The sequence below is a fragment of the Cnephaeus nilssonii genome, assembly GCF_951640355.1.
Source record: "Cnephaeus nilssonii genome assembly, chromosome: 7".
Classification (NCBI taxonomy): domain Eukaryota; kingdom Metazoa; phylum Chordata; class Mammalia; order Chiroptera; family Vespertilionidae; genus Cnephaeus; species Cnephaeus nilssonii.
The window spans coordinates 12,795,474-12,820,997 of record NC_137078.1 but is presented as its reverse complement, the minus strand read 5'-3'; the positions used below and the strand labels follow the sequence as shown (position 1 = coordinate 12,820,997).

The following is a 25,524-nucleotide window of genomic DNA, read 5'->3' as shown; positions in this document are numbered from 1 at the left end:
GGGGAAAAGATTATCATTAGTTGTCTGACACATTATTTTCAATGAACATTGGTTGAGACAATTGCCTGATGCTAGAACATTTGTGACAGGGACCTTTGAGGATATAGCTGTGGAATTCAACTAGAAGGAATGGACTTTGCTAGTCTAAACTCAGAGAAATCTATACAGAGATGTCGTGCTGGGAAACTACAAGAATCTGGTTATTAGTAGCTCTGCTTGTTCAGAACTCTACCAGCTCAGGAAGGAGATACAGAAGAGGAAGAATGGATTCAGGATTGCTGACAACTTGGTCACAAGGCTTGGCGACCTTTGAGGAAGTGCTGGTGGACTTCTCCCAGGAGGAGTGGGCACTACTGAACTCTGCTCAGAAAATCCTGTACAAAGATGTGATGATGGAGAAATTTAGGAGCCTGGCATCCATGGGGTATCATCTCTGCAATCATGGTCTGATCACTGAGGTGGAACAGGAAGAACTGAGGCTAGGGGAGAGAAAAATTATCCAAGGGGCCTGTTCAGTTTCAGACTGGACTACTCAACTTAAACCAAAACATGCAATTTCTATGCAGAATGCTCCTGGGGGAAAAACTTCTAAAAACAAAAATGGCACCAACTCACCCTGGTTAGAAACCTTTGTAATTTGATCACTATGGAAAATTCTTCAGAAAGAATTGTCACCTTATTTGTACAAGATATGTCAAAGGACAGAAATACTACAAATATAAAGAATAGAGAGAAACCAAGATGGCGGCATAGGTAAACACCTAAACTGAAGCCTCGCACAACAATTTCAAAAATACAACTAAAAGTCAAAACGGACATCATCCAGAACCACAGGAAAGCTGGCTGACTGAAATGCCCACAACTAGAAGGAAAGAGAAAACCACAAGGAAAATCAGAGGAGCCATAAAAGCCTGAGGTACGGAGACACAGGTGGAGACACGGGTGCGCGCATGTGTGGGGAGGACGGAGCCGGAGAGGACAGGGCGGCTGAGTGCCTGGCCGGTGTTCTCTAGCAGGAAGGAGATAAAAGCTCCAGATTGCGCTGAACCCCAGCTCTGACTGCACTGAACCCCAGTTCCGGGCGAGACCCTGGGAAGCCAGGCTCATACTGGGGGAATCTGGGCTGTAAGGCAGAAACTCAGGGGAGCAGTGAAAGGCAGAGCTCCGGAGGCGCGCACGTGAATGCCCGCAGAGGACGGACTGTTGCCTGTGCCGTTGAATTGCCTTAGCAGGAAGGAGACAAAAACTCCGGACTGCGCTGAGCCCCAGTTCTGACTGCACTAAATCCCAGTTCCAGGCGAGAATCTGGGAATCCAGATTCACTGGGGGAGAGACTAGACTGTTTGGCAGCGGGCGAAACTCCAGGGCGCTTTTCTCTCAGAGGTGCTTGCAGGGAGTACAGAGGGACACTGAGGGACACTGAGACCCAGGAACCTCATAGGGCTGGGCTGACGAGAAGCCAAGGCTGTAGGCTCCACCCTGAAACTCCGCCCCATCCAAGCTGAGCACAGAGGCTTTTACAATTTTGCAAGTCTAGTTGAATAAGGCTGTCTCCCGGCGGAGACACAGCTGATCCTCACAGCCAATTGGCCTGGAGGTCAAATCCTCCCAGTGTACCAACAGCAATCAAGGCTTAACAACACCAAGACTTTGCACTCAGCCCACAAAGGGGGGTACCAAGAGCGACCACCTAGGGAGATTGGGGAAGCTGAGCTACTGGCCCCTATAGGTCACTGACCACACAAAGCCACTCCATCAACACAGGGAGGCAGCCAAAATGTGGAGACACCGAAGCAGGTCACGAATAGAAGAGATGGAGGAAAGTAATCTAATGGACAACACAGTGTTCAGAACCACATTTATAAGGTTACTCAAGAATCTTCTAAAAACTGCTGATAAACTTGAAGAGACCTTCAAGGACCTTAATGAGAATACCAAAAAAAATGGAAAAGGACCAGTCAGAAATTATGCATACATTGTCTGAAATAAAGAATATACAGAAACTCAACTGTAGATCACCATACCCCAATAGTCAAACCAAAGACCTGGAACATGAGGAAGCAAAAAAACACCCAACCAGAGAGGCGGAAAGTAAGAAGAATCCAAAAGTGTGAGGATAGCGTAAGGAGCCTCTGGGACGGCTTTAAGCGTACCAACATCCGAATTTTTGGGGTGCCAGAAGAAGAGAGAGAGCAAGATACTGAAAACCTATTTGAAGAAATAATGACAGAAAACTTCCCCCACCTGGTGAAAGAAATAGACTTACAAGTCCAGGAAGCGCACAGAACCCCAAACAAGAGGAATCCAAAGAGGACCACACCAAGACACATCATAATTAAAATGCCAAGGGCAAAAGACAAAGAGAGAATCTTGAAAGCAGCAAGAGAAAAACAGTTAGTTACCTACAAGGGAGTACCCATACAACTGTCAGCTGATTTCTCAACAGAAACTATGCAGGCCAGATGGGAGTGGCAAGAAATATTCAAAGTGATGAACATCAAGAACCTACAACCAAGATTACTCTACCCAGCAAAGCTATCATTCAGAATTGAAGGTCAGACGAAGAGCTTCACAGACAAGAAAAAGCTAAAGGAGTTCATCACCACCAAACCAGGATTACATGAAATGCTGAAGAGTATTCTTTAAGAAGAGGAAGAAGAAAAAAAAGGTAAAGGTAAAAATTATGAACAACAAAAAGACATCAAATACATACCTACCAACAAGTGAATCTAAAAATCAAGTGAATAAAAAAATCTGAAGAACAGAATAGACTGGTGAATATAATAGAATCAGGGACATAGAAAGGGAGGCGACAGACAATTCTCAGGGGGAAGGGGGTCTGAGGGGTGCAGGAAGAGATTGGACAAAAATCTTACACCTATGGATGAAGACAGTGGTGGGGGGGGGTAAGGGTATGGGGTGGGGTGGGGAATCAGGTGGAGGGGAGCTATGGGGGGGGGAGAGGAACACCTGTAATAATCTGAACAATAAAGATTTATAAATATATATATAAAGAATACAGGAAAGATTTTGGCCATTTCTTAACTCTTATTACTTCTCCTTTTGAAGAGAACATTTCTCAATTTCTTGATTGTAGCAGACCTTTCAATCCCATAATAAACCTCACAGGAGAGAAATCTTCTGAGTGTAATCAATGTCTTCTGTCCTTCAGATTACACTTTTCCTTTTCAGTACATGTGCAAAAACCCATTGGAGGGAAACTCTGCAAGTGCATTGACTATGGAAAAAGACCTCTTAGAATGCACAAAAACTCATATACTGTGGAGGAAAGCTCAAAATGGGAGAAACATGGAAAATTTTTCACTGGCCCCTTGTCCCTTCAGAAATGTGTGATACCTCACACTGCAGAGAAACCTATAAATGTAGTGACTGTGGGAAAATATTAATTTTTCACTCTTCCATTAAGAAATATGTGAGATCACACACTGGAGAGAAACCTTATGAATGTAATCACTGTAGAAAATCCTTCAGACAGAGCTCTCATCTGAATGTGCACACACAAAAAAACACACTGCAGAGAAAACCTATGACTGTAAGGAACGTGGCAAGGCTTTCACTGTTCCTTCCTCCCTCCAAAAACATGAGAACCCACACCGGAAAGAAGCCCTATGAATGCAGTTACTGGGGGGAAACCTTTATTGATCAGTCATCCCTTAAGAAACATCTACACTCTCACACTAGAGAGAAACCTTATGAGTGTAATTAATGTGGAAAAATCCTTCAGCATGGGCTCTTATCTTACTATGCACAAGAGAACGCACATTGGAGAGAACACCTATGAATGTAAAGAATGTGGGAAGACCTTTAGGAATTCCTCTTGCCTGTGGGTATATGTGAGAACTCAAACAGTAGTAAAGACCTATAAATGTATTCATGGTGGAAAAGCATTCAGCACCAGCACTAACCTTATAATGCACAAGTGAATACATACTGGGCAAAAGCTTTAAGAATTAAGTGACTAAAGGCTAGCCTTAAGTGGGCCTTCACACCTCATTTCTCACTCTAGAACTCACACTGAAGTTGAAAGCCTTTAGGCACAATTCTTGACTTACCCTATACAGGGGGAGCAACCTTATAAGTGTTACAGTTCTGTGATTGTCTTTATCAGTGAGTGTTCATCCTTAAAGTTTGACAACTCATTAACTGATGAGTATTAATGTAGCATTCTAAATTTCTCTTGATTTACAACACAGAAGTTTTGATAAATAATGTTTTCATTGTAATTTAGTACTAAATATTATCCAATTCTCATCAAATGTCTTGGATCTATAGGTTATTTAGAAATGTGTGGTTTTTTTAAAATTTTATTTTATTGTTTAAAGTATTACAAATAGTAGTACATATATCTCCTTTTTTTCCCCATTGACCTTCCCACAGCCTCCGCTAGCCCGTCACATGCCCTCATCCCACCACCAACCCCAGTGTCTTGTGTCCATTGGTGAGCTTATATGCATGCATACAAGTCCTTCAGTTGATCTCTTTCCCCCCCATCCCCAACACTCCCCAGCCTTCCTGCTGTAATTTTTTTTAATTGATTTATTACAGAGAGGAAGAGAGAGGGATAGAGAGTTAGAAACATCGATGAGAGAAAAACATCGATCAGCTGCCTCTTGCACACCCCCTACTGGGGATGTGCCCGCAACCAAGGTACATGCCCTTGACCGGAATCGAACCTGGGACCCTTCAGTCCACAGGCCGACGCTCTATCCACTGAGCCAAACCGGTTTCGGCTCCTGCTGTAATTTGACAGTCTGTTCGATGCTTTACTGCCTCTGTATCCATCTTTTTGTTCATCAGGTTATAATGTTCTTTATTTTCCATAAATGAGTGAGATCATGTGGTATTTTTCTTCCATTGCCTGGCTTATTTCACTTAGCATAATGCTCTCCAGTTCCATCCATGCTGCTGCAAAAGGTAAGAATTCCATTTTTTTATAGCAGCGTAGTATTCCATTGTGTAGATGTACCATAGTTTTCTAATCCACTCATCTGCTGATGTGCATTTAGGCTGTTTCCAAATCTTAGCTATGGTGAATTGTGCTGCTATGAACATAGGGGTGCATACATCCTATCTGATTGGTGTTTCTAGTTTCTTGGGATATATTCCTAGAAGTGGGATTACTGGGTCAAATGGGAGTGCCATTTTTAGTTTTTTGAGGAAACTCCATACTGTTCTCCACAGTGGCTGCACCAGACTGCATTCCGAGCAGCAGTGCACAAGGGTTTCTTTTTCTCTGCATCCTCGCCAGCACTTGTCCTTGTTGATTTGTTGATGATAGCCATTCTGACAGGTGTGAGATGGTACCGCATTGTCGTTTTGATTTGCATTTCTCAGATAATTAGTGACTTTGAGCATGTTTTCATATGTCTCTTGGCCTTCCTTCTGTCTTCTTTCAAAAAGTATCTATTTAGGTCCATTGCCTACTTTTTTATTGGACCATTTATCTTCCCTTTATTAAGTTGTATGAGTTCCCTGTAAATGTTGGAAATTAACCTTTATCGGTGATAACATTGGCAAATATGTTCTCCCATACAGTGGGCTTTCTTGTTGTTTTGTTGATGGTTTCTTTTGCTGTGAAAAAGCTTTTTATTTTGATGTAGTCCCATTTGTTTATTTTCTCTTTAGTTTGCATTGCCCTAGGAGTGGTATCAGTGAAGAAATTGCTTTGGCATATGTCTGAGATTTCGCTGCCTGTGGATTCCTCTAATACTTTTATGGTCTCCCATCTTATGTTTAAGTCCTTTATCCATTTCGAGTTTATTTTTGTGTATGGTGTAAGTTGGTGGTCTAGTTTCATTTTTTTGCATGTACCTGTCCAATTTTCCCAACACCATTTATTGAAGAGACTGTCTTGACTCCATTGTATGTTCATGCCTCCTTTGTCAAATATTAATTTAGCATAGTGGTTTGGGTCGATTTCTGGGTTTTCTATTCTAATCCATTGGTCTGTATGTTTGTTCTTGTGCCAGTACCAGGCTGTTTTGAGAATAGTGGCTTTGTAATACAGCTTGAAATCTGGTATAGAGATCCCATCTACTTTGTTCTTCTTTCTCAGGATTGCTGCAGCTATTCGGGATCTTTTTTTTTTCCAGATGAAATTTTGGAGAGTTCTTTCTAGGACTGTGAAATATGCCATTGGCATTTTAATGGGGAGTGCATTGAATCTATAGATTGCTTTGGGTAGTATGGAACATTTTAATGATGTTGAGTCTACCAATCCATGAACATGGTATGTTCTTCCATCTCTTTAGGTCTTCCTCTATCTCTTTTTCCAGTGTCCTGTAGTTTTCCGCATATAGGTCTTTTACCTCCTTAGTTAAGTTTATTCCTAGGTATCTTAATTTTTTTAGTGTGATGGTAAAAGGGATTGCTTTTTAGTCTCTCTTTCTGTAAGTCCACTATTAGTGTATAGAAATGCAAAGGATTTCTTGGCATTAATTTTGTATCCTGCTACATTGCCAAATGCACTTATTAAGTCTAATAATTTTTTGATGGAGTCTTTAGGGTTTTTTATGTACAATATCATGTCATCTGCAAATAAGGACAGCTTTACTTCTTCTTTTCCAATTTGGATGCCTTTTATTTCTTCTTTTTGTCTGATAGCATTGGCTAGTACTTCCAATCCTATGTCTAACAGGAGTGGTGAGAGTGGGCATCCCTATCTTTTTCCTGTTATTAGGGGAAATGGTTTTAGTTTTTGCCCATTGAGTATGATGTTGGCTGTGGGTTTGTCACATATGGCTTTTATTATGTTGAGGTATGACCCTTCTATTCCCACCTTGCTGAGAGTTTTTATCAAGAAAGGGTGTTGGATTTTGCAAATGCTTTTTCTGTATCAACTGATATGAATATGTAATTTTTATCTCTCAATTTGCTTATGTGATGTATCACATTTATTGATTTGCGGATATTGTACCATTCTTGCATCCCTGGATAAATCCTACTTGGTCATGATGTATGACATTTCTGATGTACTGCTGGATCTGATTTGCTAGAATTTTGGCATCTATGTTCATGAGGGATATTGGCCTGTAATTCTCTTTCTTTGTCTTGTCTTTATCTGGTTTTGGGATTAGGGTAATGCTGGCTTCATAGAAACAGCTTGGAAGTGTGCCTTCCTCTTGAATTTTTTGGAATAGTCTGAGAAGGATTGGTTTTAGTTCTTCTTTGAATGTTCGGTAAAACTCTCCTGTGAAACAATCTGGTCCAGGGCTTTGATTGCTGGAAGCTTTTTGATTACTGTTTCAATTTCATCAGTAGTTATCAGCCTATTCAGGTTTTTTTATTCTTCCTGATTGAGTTTTGGAAGCTTGTATTTTTCTAGGAATATGTCCATTTCGTTGAGGTTGTCCAGTTTGTTGGAATAGAGTTGTTTGTTGTATTTTTTTACAATCCTTTGTATGTCAGTGGGGTCAGTTGTTACTTCACCTCTTTCATTTCTGATTTTGTTTATTTGGGTCCTCCCTTTTTGTTTCTTGTTGAGCCTGGCTAGAGGTTCATCAATCTTGTTTATCCTTTCAAAGAACCAGCTCTTGGTTTTGTTGATCTTTTGTATTGTTGTTTTTTGTTTGTTTGTTTGTTTTTGTCTCTATGTTGTTTATTTCTGCTCTAATCTTTATTATTTCCTTCCTTCTGGATTCTGTGGGCTTTTCTTGTTACTCTCTTTATAATTCTTTAAGTTGCAAGGTTAGATAATTTATTACCAGTTTTTCTTGTTTTTTGAAGTAGGCCTGTAGAGCTATGAACTTCCCTCTCAGGACTGCTTTCATTGTGTCCCATAGATTTTGGATTATTGTGTTTTCATTGTCATTTGTTTTCAGGATGCTTTTTATTTTTTCCTTGATCTCTTTGGTAATCCAATCATTGTTTAATAGCATGCTATTTAGCCTCCAAGTGCTTGATTTTTTTCCATTGTTTTTATTGTTGTTGATTTCTAGTTTTATGCCATTGTGATCTGAGAAGATGCTTGTTATGATTTCTATCCTCTTGAATTTGAAGAGACTTTGCCTGTGTCCTAATATGTTGTCTATCTTTGAAAATGTCCCGTATGCACTGGAAAAGAATGTATATTCTGTAGCTTTTGGGTGAAATATTCTAAAGATGCCAATTAAATCCATCTGACCTAGTGAGTAATTTAGGATTGCTGTTTCTTTGCTGATTTTTTGTTTAGAGGATTTATCCAGTGTTGTCAACAGGGTATTAAAGTCCCCTACTATGACTGTATTGCTATCAATCTCTTCCTTGATATCTTCCAGAAGTTGTTTTATGTATTTGGGTGCTCCTGCATTGGGTGCATATATGTTTACCAGAGTTATATCTTCTTGTTGAATTGCTCCCTTTAGCATTATGTAGTGTCCTTCCTTATCTCTTGTTATGGCCTTTACTTTGAGGTCTATTTTGTCAGATATAAGTATTGCAACCACAGCTTTTTTTCTCATTTCCATTTGCCTGAAAAATGTTTTTCCATCCCTTCACTCTTAGTCTGTGTGAATCCTTTGTTATGAGGTGGGTCTCTTGAAGACAGCAAATATATGGGTCATGTTTTCTTATCCATTCAGCTAACCTATGTATTTTTGAAGCATTTACTCCATTTACATTTAATGTTATTATTGATAAGTACTTGTTTGTCATCATTTTTTTTTTCTTAATGTTTGTGTTTCTTCTTGCCTTTCTCTTTCTTCTTTTTACAGCAGTCCCTTCAGCATTTCTTGCATTGCTGGCTTGGTGGTAATAAACTCTCTTAGCCCTTTTTTGTCTGTGAAGCTCCTGATTCCACCTTCAATTTTGAATGATAGCCTTGCTGGGTGTAGTATTCTTGGATTCAGTCCCTTGCTTTGCATCACTCTGTATATTTCATTCCATTCCCTTCTGGCCTGGTGTGTTTCTGTTGAGAAATCAGTTGATATTCTAATAGGAGATCCCTTGTAGGTAACTTTCTGTCTCTCTCTGGCAGTCTTTAAGATTCTTACTTTGTTGGTGGTGTTTGCCAATTTAATTATGATTTGTCTTGGTGTTGGTCTTTTGGGGTTCATCTTGTTTGGGACTCTATGTGCTTCTTGGACTTGCGTAGTTTTTTTCTTGCCAATATCAGGGAAGTTTTCTGTCATTATTTCTTCAAACAGGTTTTCTATTCCTTGCTTCTCTTCCTCTCCTTCTGGTACCCCGATTATGTGAATGCTGTTTCATTTTGTGTTGTCCCAAAGCTCCCTTAGGCTCTCCTCTTGCTTTTTAAATTTTCTTTCCAGTTGCTGCTGTGTTTGTGTGTTTTTTTCTACTTTGTCTTCTAATTCACTGATGCGGTCCTCAGCCTCTTCTAGTCTATTGTTTAAGCCTTCCATTGTGTTCTTTATTGCAGCTATGTTGTTCTTCATTTCCTCTTGGTTCCCTTTCATGTTGGTGACATTCTTATTCAACTCCTTATAATTCTCATTGAGTTGTGTGTATTTGTCATCCAGCCATTTGAGCATCCTTATAACCATTACTCTGAATTCTTTCTCTGACAAGTTACTTGCCTCAATTTCATTCAATTCCCTTTCTGGTGATTCCTCTTTTTCTTTCCTTTGGAGATTGCTTTTTTTATCTTCCCATGTTTTGCTGTAACATTTTAATTGTAGATCCGATTGCTTTGCTACCCAGGTTCTTTTGGGGATGGTGCTACTGGTGTGATCTCTCAGGTCTCCTGGGCTTGGTAATCTAGCATAACTCCATATTTGAGCAATTTGGCTTCTCTTGATGTAGGCCTGCGAGCTGGAAAGGCGCAATTGTGGTGTCTAGAATTCAGCAGCCGTGGAAGAGGGTGTCCTAATTTTTGCTGTCTTGTGCCCTTGGTTGAAATTTCACGTGCCCGTTGGGAACTCACAGTGGCACCCAGGAGCTGTCTGTTGGGGTGATGGGGCTCAGGAGGCCTGTGCTTTGGAAAGGCGAGGCTGTGGTGTCAAGAGTTCTATAGTTGTGGGGTGGGCAGACTCAGCTTTTGCTGCTGCTCCTGTGGTTGGATACACACACCCTCAGTGGCGGCTCACAGTGGCACCCACAGTGCATTTCATTTGCCAGCAGGGTATACTGACATACTCTGAAGGGTCCTGGCACTGAAGCCACGTGATTGCGGTGTCTGTGGGCAGGTATCCCAGAAGAGGGAATTCAGAGTTTCTACAGCCCAGCAGTGCACCCCTGTTTGTATAAGTGTGCACCCAATGGGGGCTCACAGTGGTGCCCAAGGGCTGCCTGTGGAGCAGTGGGCTTGGGAGGCCTGCACACTGAAAAAGCGTGTGACTATAGTGTCCACAATTCTGCAGCTTGTGGGGTGGGAAGACTCAGTTTTTGCTGCTGCATCTGTGGTTGGATATACACACTCCCAGTGGTGACTCACAGGGGCACCCACGGTGCTTTTGCCAGTGCGGCACACTGAAGCATTTTGAAGGGCCCTGGCATTGAAGCCACATAATCAAGGTGTCTATGGGCAGGTATCCAGGATGAGTGAATTCAGAATTTCTACTGCTAGGGGAATGTGTCCCTGTTTGTCCAAGATTGCACTCAGTGGGGGCTCACAGCGACTCCCAAGAGAGCCCTGTGGATTGATTGGCTCAGGGGGCCTGCTTGCTGGAAATGCGTGACTGTAGCAGTGTGTTTGCTAGCACAGAGCTCTGACGCACTCTGAGGGACCCTGGTGCTGAAGTTGTGCAGCTGGGTGTCTACGGGCAGTTATTCAGGAACAGGGAATTCAAAATATCTACTGTGGGGCAGCGTGCCCTTGTCTGTACAAAATCACACCCAGTGGGGGCTCCCAGTGGCTCCCAGGTGCTGCCTACGGAGTGGTGTGCCCTGGATGCCTGCTCACTGGAGACATGTGAATGTGGTGTCCGGAGTTCTATCACTGGGAATGGGGGGAGTTGCACTTACTGCTGCAGGAGCGGTGCACCTTTGGAGGTGGAGGTCCCAGGGTCCGCGGGTCTGTGGGTGGGGCAGCAGGATTTTGACTGGAGTCACTACCAGGTCACAGGCAGTGTCCAAGGCCTGTCTGGGTGGTGGTGCTGATGAGTTCCTAGAAGAGGCCGCTCTCCCCTTCAAGATGGTGTGGGCTACGTGCCTGAGTCCCACAGTCCGGGGAGTGCCTGCAGTGGTGGTAGTCTCTCCCTGTCCAAGAAAGCCTGGTCTGCCAGCCCTTGCTCTTCCTACCGGATTTAACTGTCCCTCACTCACTCACTCACTCACACACACACACACTACACACATCCACACACTCTCCTTTCATCCCCTCACTCACACACCCTCTCCCTCACCTCCGTCCTGACAGCCACCATCTTTTTTTCCTTCCAAGAGGGAAATTTTTTTTAAAAATCTAAGATTGCACATTGGAGGCAAGGAGTATTATAAATAAATGGGCTCATTCATTCATTTCACTATTCATTTGTTTATTCATTAATCCATTAAAGGCTATTGAACACCATGTATGCTACAGGCATGAGACTAGAGGTGAACAAGGTCAAGTGTCTGGAAGAACTGGCAAGCAGCAGGGTAAATAAATATGTACACATATTTATAGTATAATGGATACATAGAGGTACTATGTATGGATGGATAGAATGTAAGCTCCATGAGGACAGAATTTCCATGTCTGTCTTGTTCCCTAAAGCCTAGCACATACTGATGCTAGGTGAATTTTGCCAAAGGATTCTTCTATTGCTAAGATAATAATCTGTTTGATTTTAAGCTGTTATTATTTTGTAACAATTTAAATATATACTGATGCAATAACTCAGATGAAATAACTCTGGGCTTTTCAAGTTTAAGGGAGTAGGTGGTGGGGAATAGCAGTAAGAGAAAGAGTATTGCTATAACAGTGCTAAAAATTTCAGAATGAGAGGAGACTTTTTACTACTTTCACATGGACATAAAAGCAAGGGTTATGTTAAAGAATACTCAGTAGCAATTGAACTAATCAAGAAAGTACCAGACTCTATCTATGCATATGTATTCTTTTCAAAGGACTCCATAGTGTGACTATACTTATCTATACTAATAAAAGGGTAATATGCTAATTAGACCAGGTCGACTGGACATTTTCCAGACGTCCAACTTCCTTCCGGACAAAGCCACAGTGGCGGTTAGGGGCAATCAGGCTGGCAGGAGAGCAGTTAGGGGGTGGCCAGGCCAACAGAGGGACAGTTAGGGGATGACCAGGCCAGCAGGGGACCAATTAAGGGGTGATCAGGCCAGCAAGCAGAGGCAGTTAAGGGCGATCAGGCAGGAAGGCAGTTAGAGTGGTTAAGGGCAATCAGGCAGGCAGGCAGGCGAGCAGTTAGGAGCCAGCGGTCCCGGATTGCAAGAGGGATGTCTGACTTCCAGTTTAGGCCCCATCCCACAGGGATCGGGTTTGAACCTGCAGTCAGACATCCCCCGAGGGGTCCCGGATTGGAGAGGGTCAGGCCGGGCTGAGGAACCCCTCCACCCGTGCACGAATTTCATGCACCAGGCCTCTAGTATAACATAATTAAGTAATGTCTAATTAAGTTTCGGTGTGTTGTTTTTTTTAAAAGAAATGCTCTTTACTATGTTAGCAAAGGCATAATTGTGCTAAACTAGAATTATCATAATAATACCTATGGCCTTTGAGTACTTTCTGGGCACCAAACACCACTCTAACACATTTATTTTATTTTTCAATAACTCTATGAGTTGCTATTATTATCCCCACTTTACAGTTGTGGAAACTGACCTCAGAAGCCAAATGACTTGCTCCAAGTCACACAGCTAAAAAATTGGTGATCCAAGTATTTACACTAAGTTCAATACCTGAACCAAACCCATCACTAATGCTCTTTCTCCTATAGAAGACATTTGGAATGTTTATCCTGTGGAAGAAATACCTTGCATGGGTTAGGGTAGTGTCTTCAAATATTTGAAGGGTTGTTTTAGAAGACCTCACTCTCTGACCACTTTACCTTTAGATTAGAGGTTTCTGCTTTTTGAGACCTACTTTTTTCTCACGGTGTGCACTCCTGATGAGACTGTTAATCAGGGTGCCCTCCCCTAGCCAAAGGGTGACATTTGAGTTGAGCTGACTTTTGAGGCCCTCTCTGTGAAGTCCAATGGTGAGCAGAATGAATAACAGGAAGATGGAACACGGTGGTACCTGACGCACAGTGCCTAAGGGGCTCTCCAGTGGTTATGAATATTGAGATCCTCTGGGCACCAACCTTCCCATGGGTCAGCCCTCAGTCACTCTACTCTGTGACCTAACATAGCTTGCTTTACAGAATTGGTTACAGATGCTGGAATAAAAAAAATGGCAACTTATTTCTCCTTAGGCAGAAGAGGGATCAAACTTTTTCATGTGGTTTCAGCAAGACCAACTAGGACCAATAAACTGTGCATTGCTAGGAGGCTGACTTTGATTCAGAATTGGGGGCAGGGCTAAAAATAAATATAGTAGCCTTGAGAAGAAAATTCCTGACTCTGGAGATGTTCCAGCAGAAATTGGTGTAGCAGAAGGAATATCCCCATTGTGTGGGAGCTTGGATTAAATGTCCTCAGCACCCATTTCCAGAAATGAAAGTCTATTGTTCTACATGGCTTTTCTTAATCCTTGATACAACTGAGAATGACTGAAATGCAAGATGATCCTTAACTTCCCCTGTGTTAACAGAAGCACTTCCATCTCTCAACATTATATAATAACTAGCGTTCCCGTTGCAGGAAAAATCCTGCAATAGGGTTTCCTGCTGTACTCTACCCCGCCCTGCCTGCTCTCCTCCCTTGTCCCCCACCCCGCATTCTCCGCCAGCCCCCCTGCTTTTCTCCCTTCTCCGCCAGCCCGCCCGCTCTTCTTCCTTCTCCCCTGGCCCCGCCTCCGCTCCTCCCTTCTCCCCCAGCCCCGCCTGCGCTCCTCCCTTCTCCCCCACCCCGCCTTCTCCGCCAGCCCGCCTGCTTTTCTCCCTTCTCCCCCGGCCCCGCCTCCGCTCCTCCCTTCTCCTCCCCCCGGCTTGCTTGCTTCTCCACAGCTTTGCTCCCTTCTGCAGCTCTTGGCTTCTTTCTACGCTGTTTTGATATGCAAATTAGCCGCCATCTTTGTTGCGGTGATTTGCATACTCGTCCTGATTGGTTGGTGGGCATGGCTTGGCTGGTGGGCGTGGCTTGGGCGTAGCGAAGGTGCGGTCAATTTGCATATTTGTCTATTATTAGGTAGGATATGTGACCTTTATTAGGCACTATTTTAAGTGCTTTATACCATTAAATAATTTAACTCTCATAACTACCTGTGAAATTTGTATTATTATTATTCTGAAACTAAGTCACAGAGAAGTTAAGTAAATTCCTGAGTTACAGAACTATTAAGTATTAAAGCAAGGATTAAAACCAAGGCAGTGTCATGCCCTTAGCCTCTAATTTGTGGAGCAGATGTGGTAATGGTTAGTCTGTGTTTATTTCCAGGCATCACTTAACAAAGATAATATCCAAGCCCATTTTGTCTGCTAGAGCATCAGAATCCTTACTTCTTTGGGATGGGTGTCACAAATGATAAGCTCTGGATGGAAAATTCCATCGCTACAAATTCAGAGTCCTTGAGTAGAGATTGGGAGGAGAGGGTGAGGTCAGGGCAGGGGTGGATGGAGCTGACTGTGTACATCTCTTCCCAATTCTGTGTCCAGTGACCTCAGGTTTGTATATTGAAATAGGCCAGAGAAAGAATATTTACACCAAGAAAATTGGCAAATGCTGTAATTAGTCATGCAATTGAAAAAGAGATTTTTTTTCTCAACATGTGATAAATTTGTCTATAATATACACACAATATCTGTGTCATGTCTTGATTGCAAGTTGGGACATTTGAGGTAAAATGCTATCACCTGCAAGTTCTTCTTCCACTCCCCTGAGAGCCCTTCCTGTTGTCAGGTGGCTGGTGGCCCACTGCCCAGTTGAGGTGCACACACAGTGCCCAACACCCAGCTTGTCTCAGCAAACCTTGGAGGAGGCTCTTTCCATAGATGGATCTTTTTATAGCCACAGAAAGCCTCATGATGCAATGGGGCTTGTCACTGGGTCATGACTCAGGAGCTTTGGTTCAGTTCTGCAACTCCTGCTGATATGTTGGGTGACCTCAGGCAAGCCAACTACTTTCAGCAGAGCAGAAACATCAACGTTCACCAAAATATACTAGAGGACTTACAGAATAAAATGTGCTCCATAATGCAGTCTGTTTGTGTAAAAGTCAACTGTTGGAGTCCAACTGGGATCGGCCACCAGATGGGGTCTAGAGGTTGCTTACTAGTGTATGTTAAAAGGGGAGAAGAAATGGATGGGACTTGCAGGAAGAGATAGGGACAAGGAGGGTCCTATAAGGAAGAGGGTGCTTTAAGAGACTGCTGACACAGATGCCTAGAATGTGGGCTGATGGAGCTGACTGCCTCCTCGATCCTATTATGATTAATTGGTTTCCCTGGACTCCCTGACCACAGAAAGTGAACTGCTTGATCCAGGTAACAAACACACAGATGCACCCAATAATTACACTGAGACTTGATGGGCCTGCTTGTGTTCACATCCATCCCCACCTTTTCCTTGTCTGCTGTGTGCAGAGAGAACTGCATTTCCCAGGATCTGGGTAGGTACAGCCAATGAGAACAAGAAAGAGATTGGGGGTTGGGGAGATGAGGAGAGCAGGTGCAGTTACCTGTGTCAGTGGCTGATTCCTTATAAGGCTCCAGGCCCCACCCAACTTCCAGACCCTGAGACCTCTACCTCCTCTCACCTCATCCAGCTCTAAGGTCGGTAGGAGATTCCTCTGTGGATATTTGCTTCCCAGCTCTTCCACCCCTGTGTAACCAGTTTCCTACATTAAATCCCTTCTATTGAAAGGTCTAGAGCAGTTCCTATTTCCTGGCAGACGTTAGTGAAGAAGGAACGTGTTTACAGGTTTGTGTAAAATCATTGCTACCGTGGGAAATAACTCCTCTCAGCTCTCACACAGTGCTCTGCACATGGTAGCAACACAGCAAATGCTTATCAGATGACCTGGATCAAATGGCCTGTGTTAAAGTTACTAAGTTCTCCACAGGAGACTCTCATCTCCACTTATTCTTTTTTGCACATGATGGAATAAAGAAAAAATCAGGAGACTCAAGTCTTCAGGTGAGATGTCCTCTTACTTTTCATTTTCAACTCATGTTAGATTTGTCTTCTTATTTTAATAAACCTTGGGGCATTTAGGCAGCACACAGGCATTAGGGATGCAGCCAGGAAAAGGTTTAGAGTGCCAAGCAGTGGGGTCATCAGAGTCTGAAGAGCCTGGAGGGAAGGCCAAACCACTTCCCCAGGGGCACCTTTGTGAAGCTCCTCTCCTCTTCCAATGTTGTCCCACCCTGGAAGACTGGGAGCCTGTCTGTGTGGCCTGCCTACATGGGTCCCCTTCTCCTTTGTCTTCCATCTAGGTATAGCCAATGGGAAGACCTGGCAAGAGATTGGAGCGAGAGGGAGGAGTCAAGTTGGGTCATTGATGGGCTGGAGGCTGCTTGTACTAGCTCACTAGCGCTGAATGTGCATATCTCTTGCCATTCTGCATACAGATATCACTTTGGGAGCTTGGAATAGGTCACACAAGGAGTATTTAAACCAGGAAAATGGGCAGATGCTAACAGTTTAAACAAAATGTTTCCCAGTCATTCAGCTATTAGACATTGACCAGCACACCAATGGGTTGGAATATTTATTCTGCTGGCTTCCTTCTTGTGAAATAGCTTCAGACTGAACTTGACCAAAGGTTATTATTCTTCTCAAAGTTACCATCTCTACATACTTCTATCCTTCTGGGGATTGCACTATCTCTTGTGGTTTCCCCACTTGCCTTCAGCTTTGTAAATAGCTGTCCCTTAATGAACAATCTTCAGATTATCTTAATTTGAGTGGGCCATTTGTTTCCTGCAGAGATCAAGGTTGATCCTGTCCATAAATAGGATAACCACTCAAGTCATAACCACTGGCCAGGTCATTCCTGGTGTGAATATGATAGTTAATCATGCCTCCAATTGTGATAATTCTAGAACTTGATTCTACTGTCTCAAACCAGCTAAAAGAAATCAGCAACCTAGAATAACATCCAAATTCTCTGTTTTAAAAACAACCTTTTCTCAATATCTTTGTTCACTCATGTCTCCCTTTCCCAATAACTCATCTAAGCCTGGAACATGAATTTTTTTTCTTTTAAAAGAGGTGACTTTAGACATGATCACTTTCTGTTGTAGATCCTGAGGAAGAATCCCTACAATGTGGTGTCAATGGTCTCTTGTTTTGGCACTTGATTTAAAGTGAAAGCCCCAAACCAATGGCTCTCAGCCTCTGCTGCACATGACAATCACCTGGGAGCTAGAAACAATCTGATACTTGGGCCTCCAAGTCAATTAAATCACATCCTGATAGACACTAGCTATGTGAACCTGAGAAATAATCTCTAAGCCACTTTCCTCATCAGAAAGATGGGCAAATCAAATCCTATCTATCATAAGCTAGGAAGATTATATGAATAGTAAACAGTACTTGACTAATTCACCATTCTACCACCTCCCTCCCTTAGCACTCCCAGCTCTAACCTAGGACAGAAAGTATAAGGTGGTCACTTGGATGTCTATACCATTGGCTTCTAAAATGTGGTTCCTGGATCTTAGCATCACTTGGGACCTGCTAGAAACCCAACTTCTCCAGCCTCTTTCCAGAGTCACTGATTCAAAATCTCTAGGAATGGGCCATGGCCATCTTTGCTCTGTGGTTAAAACATTGACCTGAAGACCAAAGGGTCACGAGTTTGATTCCCAGTCAAGGGCATGTACCTTGATTGCAGGTTCCATGCGTGAGGCAACCAATCTATGTGTCTTTCTCATGTCAATGTTTCTCTCTCTTCTCTCTCTCTCTCTCTCTCTCTCTCTCTCTCTCTCTCTCTCTTTTCTCTCTCTCTCTCTCCTCCCCTCCTTCTTTCTTTCCACCTTCTCTATAAATCAATGGAAAAGATTTCCTCAGGTGAGGATTTTTAAAAAAATCTCTGGGAATGAGGTTCACCAGTTGATGTTCTAACAAATCATCCTCATGATTCTGATTTATTCTTAGTTCAAGAACCAGTGGTCTACATGTTCCTCTCAATCTACTGGTGACTTCTGGAAGGTCAACTGAACTCTTCTCCCTTCTTTGGCCCAGGTTTGTCCCTTTGGCTGACTGGACTCTCCCTCTCCATGGACACCCCAGGCTTTACATTCTTATTATGCAGTTCAAGACCACCCCTGCTACCAGCACCTTCCACTAGCTCATCAAGGGTTATTTGGCTTGTCTGAGAATAAGCTGGTTTCCAGTGTTCACTGTCCATGAAGCTAGGAATGGGGGCAAACACAGAGATAACTTCCAACAGATTCAAACCATCATTTTGGGAAGAAATTACTTTCCTACTTTGTTTTTGAAATGGCTACTGTGTTTTCAAGTAATGACTGTTAATTCTTTTTCCTCATCAAATGAAAACCTTGGGATAAAAACATCTGCTCTGGGAGACAGAGGCACAGGAGTGTCTCCTTTAAGGTCTCTGAGTAAATGGGTGCATGTAGTTGCCTGGGTGCATGTAATTGTTTGGGGTCAGTGTGGATAGATACTAGGACTTAACAAGAGAGATGACAAGACTAATAAGCATATCCTCTCAGCTTACAGTTCTGCTTAGAGGTCTGGGTTGGAAGTTTTGGACCAAGAAGGGTTAGAGCAAGAGTGTGTTGCTATGGAGATTTTCTAGCCCAGGAAACTGGATTTTTGTCTGTGTGCCCATTTCTGAAGCACCAGAGTGAAGGGCCTCTCCCTGCCATTACCCAGTGCCGCCAGCATGATTACCAACCAGAGGGAGGCCCTCCTTCCCACAGCTGCCAGATGGGGCATGTTTTTGTGCTTTCATGAACCCCCAACAGGAGAATTAGCCTCCTGTTTGGTTAGATGCGAGTACTGGGCAACTGTAAGTATTGGCTTTGGAAAGGAACTGATTAGAGTTCCAACAGAAATCCAGTGTCCCTTGGCTAGCAGGTTCTTGACCTTAAAAAATACATCTTGCTTTCTCTAAACTATATTCATTGTCCATCTCTGTGAATTTTACTGATGATCCCACATGTATATAAAAAGGGTCCGAGGTTTGAAGGACCACCCCATATGCAGTGGATGCAAATTAAGTCTGAGCTAATGAGCAAAAGATGAAATCAGCCCCTTTGCAGCTCTTCATCCCATGACATCTTCCGGGGCAAACTTGGCAGCAGTAACTACAGGTCATCCAAATGAATGAAGTGCTCCATCAACTGTATGTCTGAGTGTATGGAAGTTTCTCTCTGCTAGGCAGCCTGGTCAATATCAATTGTTGCCAATAGTTCAGCAATGAGCTATTTCTGATTTATAGATTTTAAACTACAATGTGATAGATGGTGATGGTGTTTAAGTAAAATTTGCAGATGGCTCTCTAGCAGAACAGATGTTGGAAACTCAATACTTGACAAAAACTGTTCTGGTCACTTTTATCTGTAGATACAAATATTTCAGCAGCATTTTCACACTGTAGCACATGTAGAAAATAGACAAGTCCATTACAAACTTATCATTCGGGTCTTGACACACCAATTCCCCCTTCAAATCTTTATCCATGAAGATTCTTCAGAGGTATCATTTTCATTTTCTCTAAATGTTTGTACATCTTAAATATATAAATCTTCACACAGACCTCCATCATTCATCATATTGTTAGGATAATGATGATGATTATGGGGTAAATTAAGAGCCATAATCATAAACCATTTTGATATTTACAAATCACTGTGGTAAGACTGCTTTATATCTCTATATAAATCCTTATCAAACTCTATTTAAATGTGTTTTAAAAAGTAATGTTCTGGTACAAGCAGATTTTTGTAACAGTGGTTAACTGAAGGCACTCATGTCAGGAAAGAAACTGTTGCCATGGGGACCATCAGAGGCAACTTTTGGTTCTTACTAGAGCCTTACTAGTTTGGTCAGAGGCAAGAGGCCAAGAGGGATGTTTTTATCTACTAAATTAGAATATAAAAGGTAATAATGAGGAGATGGTTGGGTGTGGGGGAACCTTCCTCTAACTGAGGAAAACAGCCAGAGGAATCTCACCGCTGGGTTGGGAAGCCCAATGGGACTAAGCTCTTCTATTTACTGCATTTGTCAGAAAGAGTGGGGCATGGGGCTAAAGAGGAGGTGTTGTCCCCTACCCTGGTAGAGTCTTCTTCATGCCAAGAAAATAAGAATCTGGGCTGAGCAGCAAGGGTCCCAAACACTACTGGTGGAAGGGGCCAGACCAGGCCAACCTAGTTTCTCTGGCCAAAGAAGTTCAAATTGATGGTGAGGCCCTAGATACTTGAATCCCTGGCTCTTCACAGGAATTGGGTTTCACATAGAGATAAGCTGCACAAGTATATCCTCATTCAGAATAAGACAAGAACAAGAGTTAGAGCAATGAAAGGGTAGTGGAAGAGGTATCTAAGTGAACTTACCTGTGCTTTATTTAGTTTTTGCTTTATACATTATTATTTTATAATACAGTATTCTTTAGAAAAAAATCTAATCTTAGATTTTTTTTTTTATAATCCCACATGATCCCCTTCAAAGCTTCAGTGAGCTCACTGTCCCCCTACTCCCATTTTCCCACCCCTCCCCTCAGTGCTGGGAGTTTGGCTGCTAATTGTTCTTGGACCATAGGTGACCCCTCACTGGGGTGGTTACACCCCCACCTGCATGGGGTTGTGAACCTATTCCAATGACTGACTATTGTGGAAGGGTACAAAGGCTGACTCTCTGTGTAAATGGGAGACAAGACTGGGCTGAGGTTTATGCTCCAGAGCTCCTCACAGTGGATGGGAGTCACACCCCTGCTCAGTTCCCCCTGCCCTAGCCTACTCCTTCACTCCCAGATAGTTCTTCCTGGACAGTACTCCCATGATACATGATAAAAAAAAAAAAATAGTATGCACCAGATCCCTGTTTTAGGCTCTGCTCCTGGCACTCTGACCCAAGACAATAATCACAGGGCACATGGAATATCTGTGCTCACCAAGCCACAGGAAGGCATGTTGTCTGGCTGCTCACCCTGTCACAGCAAACCCATGACCTTTGAGCCATATCTTTGCAATTGGAGTCCCATAAAATGGCAACATTGTGTTGTCTGCATCTCAGAAACCTAAAACTAATGAAAAATGAGGAAAGGAGTAAAATTCAATCATTCTCTAACAAATCCTACCTAATAAAAAGGTAATATGCAAATTGACCATACAATCGATACACCCACAAGCCACGCCCATAAGCCAATCTGAGCAAGTATGCAAATTAACCCAACCAAGATGGCTACAGCCACAGAGAGCAAGGTTTCCCAGGTAACAGAGCAAGCCAAGCTTTCCGCAAGCTGTTGCTAGGCCTAAGCCTCCACTCAAGCTACAAAGTTTCAATTATAGAAGGTAAACAAATTCAAACAGAAATGGCAGCAGAACGGAGCTTGAGAGAGCAAGCCAGGGTTGCCGGCGGCAACAGGGGAAGCAAAGCTTTCCGCACACCCTGTCCGGGCCCAGCCTCTGCTTAAGGCTACAAAGTTTTAATTATAGAAGGTGAATTAACTGCCACAGAAATGGCTGCCGGCCGTGGAGGGAGCAGCAGGCTTGGCTCCACTCCAGGCTACAAAGTTTCAATTGTAGAAGGAAAATAAATTCCAGATACCAGGGCCTCCGCTTTGCCAGGGGGCGTGGCTGGCCTGCAAACCACCACAGGCCCCTCGCTCAGGCCGCCTCACGCCCCAAGGGAACCCCCACCCTGATCTGGGGAAACCTTCAGGGCAAACCAGCTGGCCCCCACTCCTGCACCAGGCCTCTATCCTATCTAATAAAAGAGTAATATGCAGATTGACAATCACTCCAACACACAATATGTCTGCCCCCATGTGGTCAAAGATGGCTGCCCCCATGTGGACACAAGATGGCCAGCAGGAGAGGGCAGTTGGGAGGCACCCGGCCTGCAAGGGAGGGCAGTTGAGAGGGACCAGGCCTGCAAGGGAGGGCAGTTAAGAGGGACCAGGCTTGCAAGGGAAGGCAGTTGGAGGTGATCAACCCTGCAGGAGAGTGCAGTTAGGGGTGACCAGGCCGGCAGAGGAGGAAAGTTGGGGGCAAACAGGCTGGCAGGGGAGCAGTTAAGCATCAACCAGGCTGGCAGCGGAGTGGTTAGGGGGTGATCAGGCTGGCAGGCAGAAGCAGTTAGGGGCAATCAGGAAGGCAGACAGGCGAGTAGTTGGGAGCCAGCAGTCCTGGATTGTGAGAGGGATGTCCAACTGCCCGTTTAGGCCCGATCCCACTCCCACTGGGATCAGGCCTAAACGGGTAGTCGGACATCCCTTCAGAGGTCCCAGATTGGAGAGGGTACAGGCTGGGCTGAGGGACAACCCCCTCTCCGTGCACGAATTTCGTGCACCGGGCTTCTAGTTTTAAATAAGCTATTTTTGCATGGCATGGCAAAGATAATTTGAATGAATTGTAGTTAAGACCAGATCATGTTCTTTAGGGATATATTCATCTTTTAAGGACACTGATATAAATACCACTTAGAAATAATTTTGATTTTATGAAATGACTAGAGGCCCGGTGCTTGAAATTCGTGCACGGTGCGGGGGTGTCCCTCAGCCCAGCCTGCACCCTCTCCAATCTGGGACCCCTCGAGGGATGTCTAACTGCCCGTTTAGGCCCAATCCCAGTGGGCAGTCGGACATCCCTCTCACAATCCAGGACTGCTGGTTCCCAACCGCTCGCCTGCCTGCCTGCCTGATTGCCCCTAACTGCTTTTGCTTGCCAGCCTGATCACCCCCTAACCACTCTCCTGCCAGCCTAATCGACGCCTAACTGCTCCCGTGCTGACCCAATTGCCCCTAACTGCCCTCCCCTGCCAGCCCGGTCAACCCTAACTGCCCTCCCTTGCCAGCCTGATCACCCCTAACTGCCCTCCCCTGCCAGCCTGGTCCCCCCCAACTGTCCTCCCCTGCAGGCCTCGTCCCTCCCAACTGCCCTCCCCTGCTGGCCTGATTGCCCACAACTGCCCTCCCCTGCCAGCCATCTTGTGGCAGCCATTTTGTGTCCACATGGGGGTGGCCATCTTTGACCACATGGGGGTGGCCATCTTGTGTGTTGGAGTGATGGTCAATTTGTATATTACTCGTTTATTAGATAGGATTGAGATCCAATTCAGGTCATAATATCAGTATGTTAAAGATAAACATGTATTTTCATGTGAAAACTGAAACCCAAAGGGTCATAACCACAGAAGAAGTCAAGTGGTAATACCAACTATTTTCAAGCTGCCAAACTGCAGAGTTAGTTATTTAGTGAGCCAGACTGGAAACTCCATAATACTTGATAAAACGAGCGAGAGTGTTAGATCACCAAATCCCACAGGCAGCCTGGCATATTCCATGGATCCTAGAACAGGCACTTCAATCGGTAAACATACCAGCCCAACTTTGCTGCTTTGTGACCTTGGTCAATTACATGATCATCAAACTTCAGATCTCTCATCTGAAAAACAGGTACAACACTGCCTGCCTTGTTGGGTTATTAATGGTTTAATGCAATAATGTCTACCAGGCACCCAGCATGGTGCTTGGAGGAGTGTAAAAGTCCATAGAATGGCAGCTGTTCATTCTGAGAGAAGGGCTATATTCCTGATTTTTTAAACTCTAAGTGGATATTTACATAATAACTTTTAAAGTAAAAATTTCACAAAGATCACAATTGAATATGAATGCTGTATTATTTCAAACTTTCTTACCTTTGTTTATGTACATTAATGCATGTTTGAACACAGATGAACTAGCTCCACGTAGTACCTTACATCTGTTTATTTTTTTTCCATTCAGCATTATTTTACATACACATGTCCATGTTCTGATTTGATCCATATGTGTCATTTTTATATTCACCCTGAAGGCAACACATACATAATATTATAATAAATTGGTGAGGTACTGACCATGATGTTAATATTTATCCCCAGAAAGCCCCAGGGCTCCAGGACTTACCAACCCAGTACGCCAAATCTGTTATCAAGTTACTCAGTACCTACTAGGAGCCTTTGTCTAACTATTGGTCAGCCTGGCTTGGTCCCTCACAAGTCTGCCCTCTGGTTCTCCTCAAGACACCCTCATCTGCCCCTCTGTTTGATCCCCTCTTGCTGAGACTACTTAGTTCCTTACAACTCCTTTCAGGAAAGATTTTTCAATCTCTGCATTATTGATATTTGTACGAGATAATTCTTTGTTGGGAGTGGGGACTGTCCTGTGCATTATAGAGTATTGAGCAACATCCCTGACCTCTACCCACTGGATGCTGGCAGTACCTCCCCACAGTTATGTCAATCAAAAATGTCTCCAGACATAGCCCAATATCCCTGGGGGTTGGGTGGGGCAGAGTGCCCTTGGTTGAGAGAGAACCATAAAGGATTCTGGTCTGTGACATTTTTGCTCATTTGTGGGCCCAGAATGTCCCTGGCTTTGCCTCTGCATCATTCTAACAGCTGAACCATCTCTTTTCCTGGAAGTTTAATCACCATCATAGAAATGAAACTATGATTGAGGTCTAAAATAGGACATGATGTCTGGACAAAGCAGGGCGATTTCTACTCAGTATAATTACAAGTAGGATAAGAAAGGCAATCCAGTATAATGGAAAGTCCCTTTACCTTTCCAAGTCTGGGTTATTCATCTGTAAAATGAAGGTAGTAACAGAGGAGCCTGCCTAACTTTAAGGGCTATTGTGATGATCAGCATGTTAATTGATTGACTCATTCATTCAACATTTATTGAGACAACAGTGTATGGTGCATGGATGCAAAGAGGTATCAGACAAGGTGTCCAACCTCAAGGGAGAGAGGAACACAGACACCTGTAAAACTCAATGGTTCCATTCATAGGTGATTGGATACACAAAATGTGGTGTATACGTACAATAGAGTATTATTCATCCTTACAAGGGTAGGAAATTCTGACATATGCCACAGCATGAATGAGCCTGAAGGACAGTATGCTAATTGAAATAAGCCAGACATAAAAGGAGAGGTTTGGCATGGCTGGGATAGGAAGGAAAGAGCTAGGAAAAATGGGGAAGGACATGTAGGCTAAAGGGCCAGCAAAGCCAAGAAATGAAAGGTGAGAGAAAGGGTGATGTGTGTGGAGTGAACTACAAACAGTTTAATGTTCCTGGAACAAGAAGTGGTAGGTGAGATGGAGAGGCTGTAAAGGAGGCCAGCGAGAGAGCTGGTGGCCAGCACTACGAAAGCCTTGAATGCCATGGTAAGGAGACTGGGTGTCATCCTGCGAGCAGTAGGGGCCACCGGAGGATTACAGACAGGGAAATAATATGGTCCCATGTGAGACTAAGTGAGATGATGTATGTGAAAGCCCTTTGTAAGTTGTAGACTCCTGCAGAAATGTCAAGTTTTATGATGGTTGTTACT

General features: G+C 43.6%; 1 pseudogene across 1 annotated transcript in view; it reads left to right on the top strand.

The window, feature by feature from the left end:
• The first annotated feature begins 263 nt into the window (after positions 1 to 263).
• The window catches only part of LOC307102680 (vacuolar protein sorting-associated protein 26C-like), a 191,737-nt pseudogene continuing 166,476 nt past the window's right edge, over positions 264 to 25,524 (top strand). Inside the window, exon 1 of the transcript in view lies at positions 264 to 424. The product of the transcript in view is annotated as a vacuolar protein sorting-associated protein 26C-like (transcript). The remainder of the gene's footprint in view (positions 425 to 25,524) is intronic.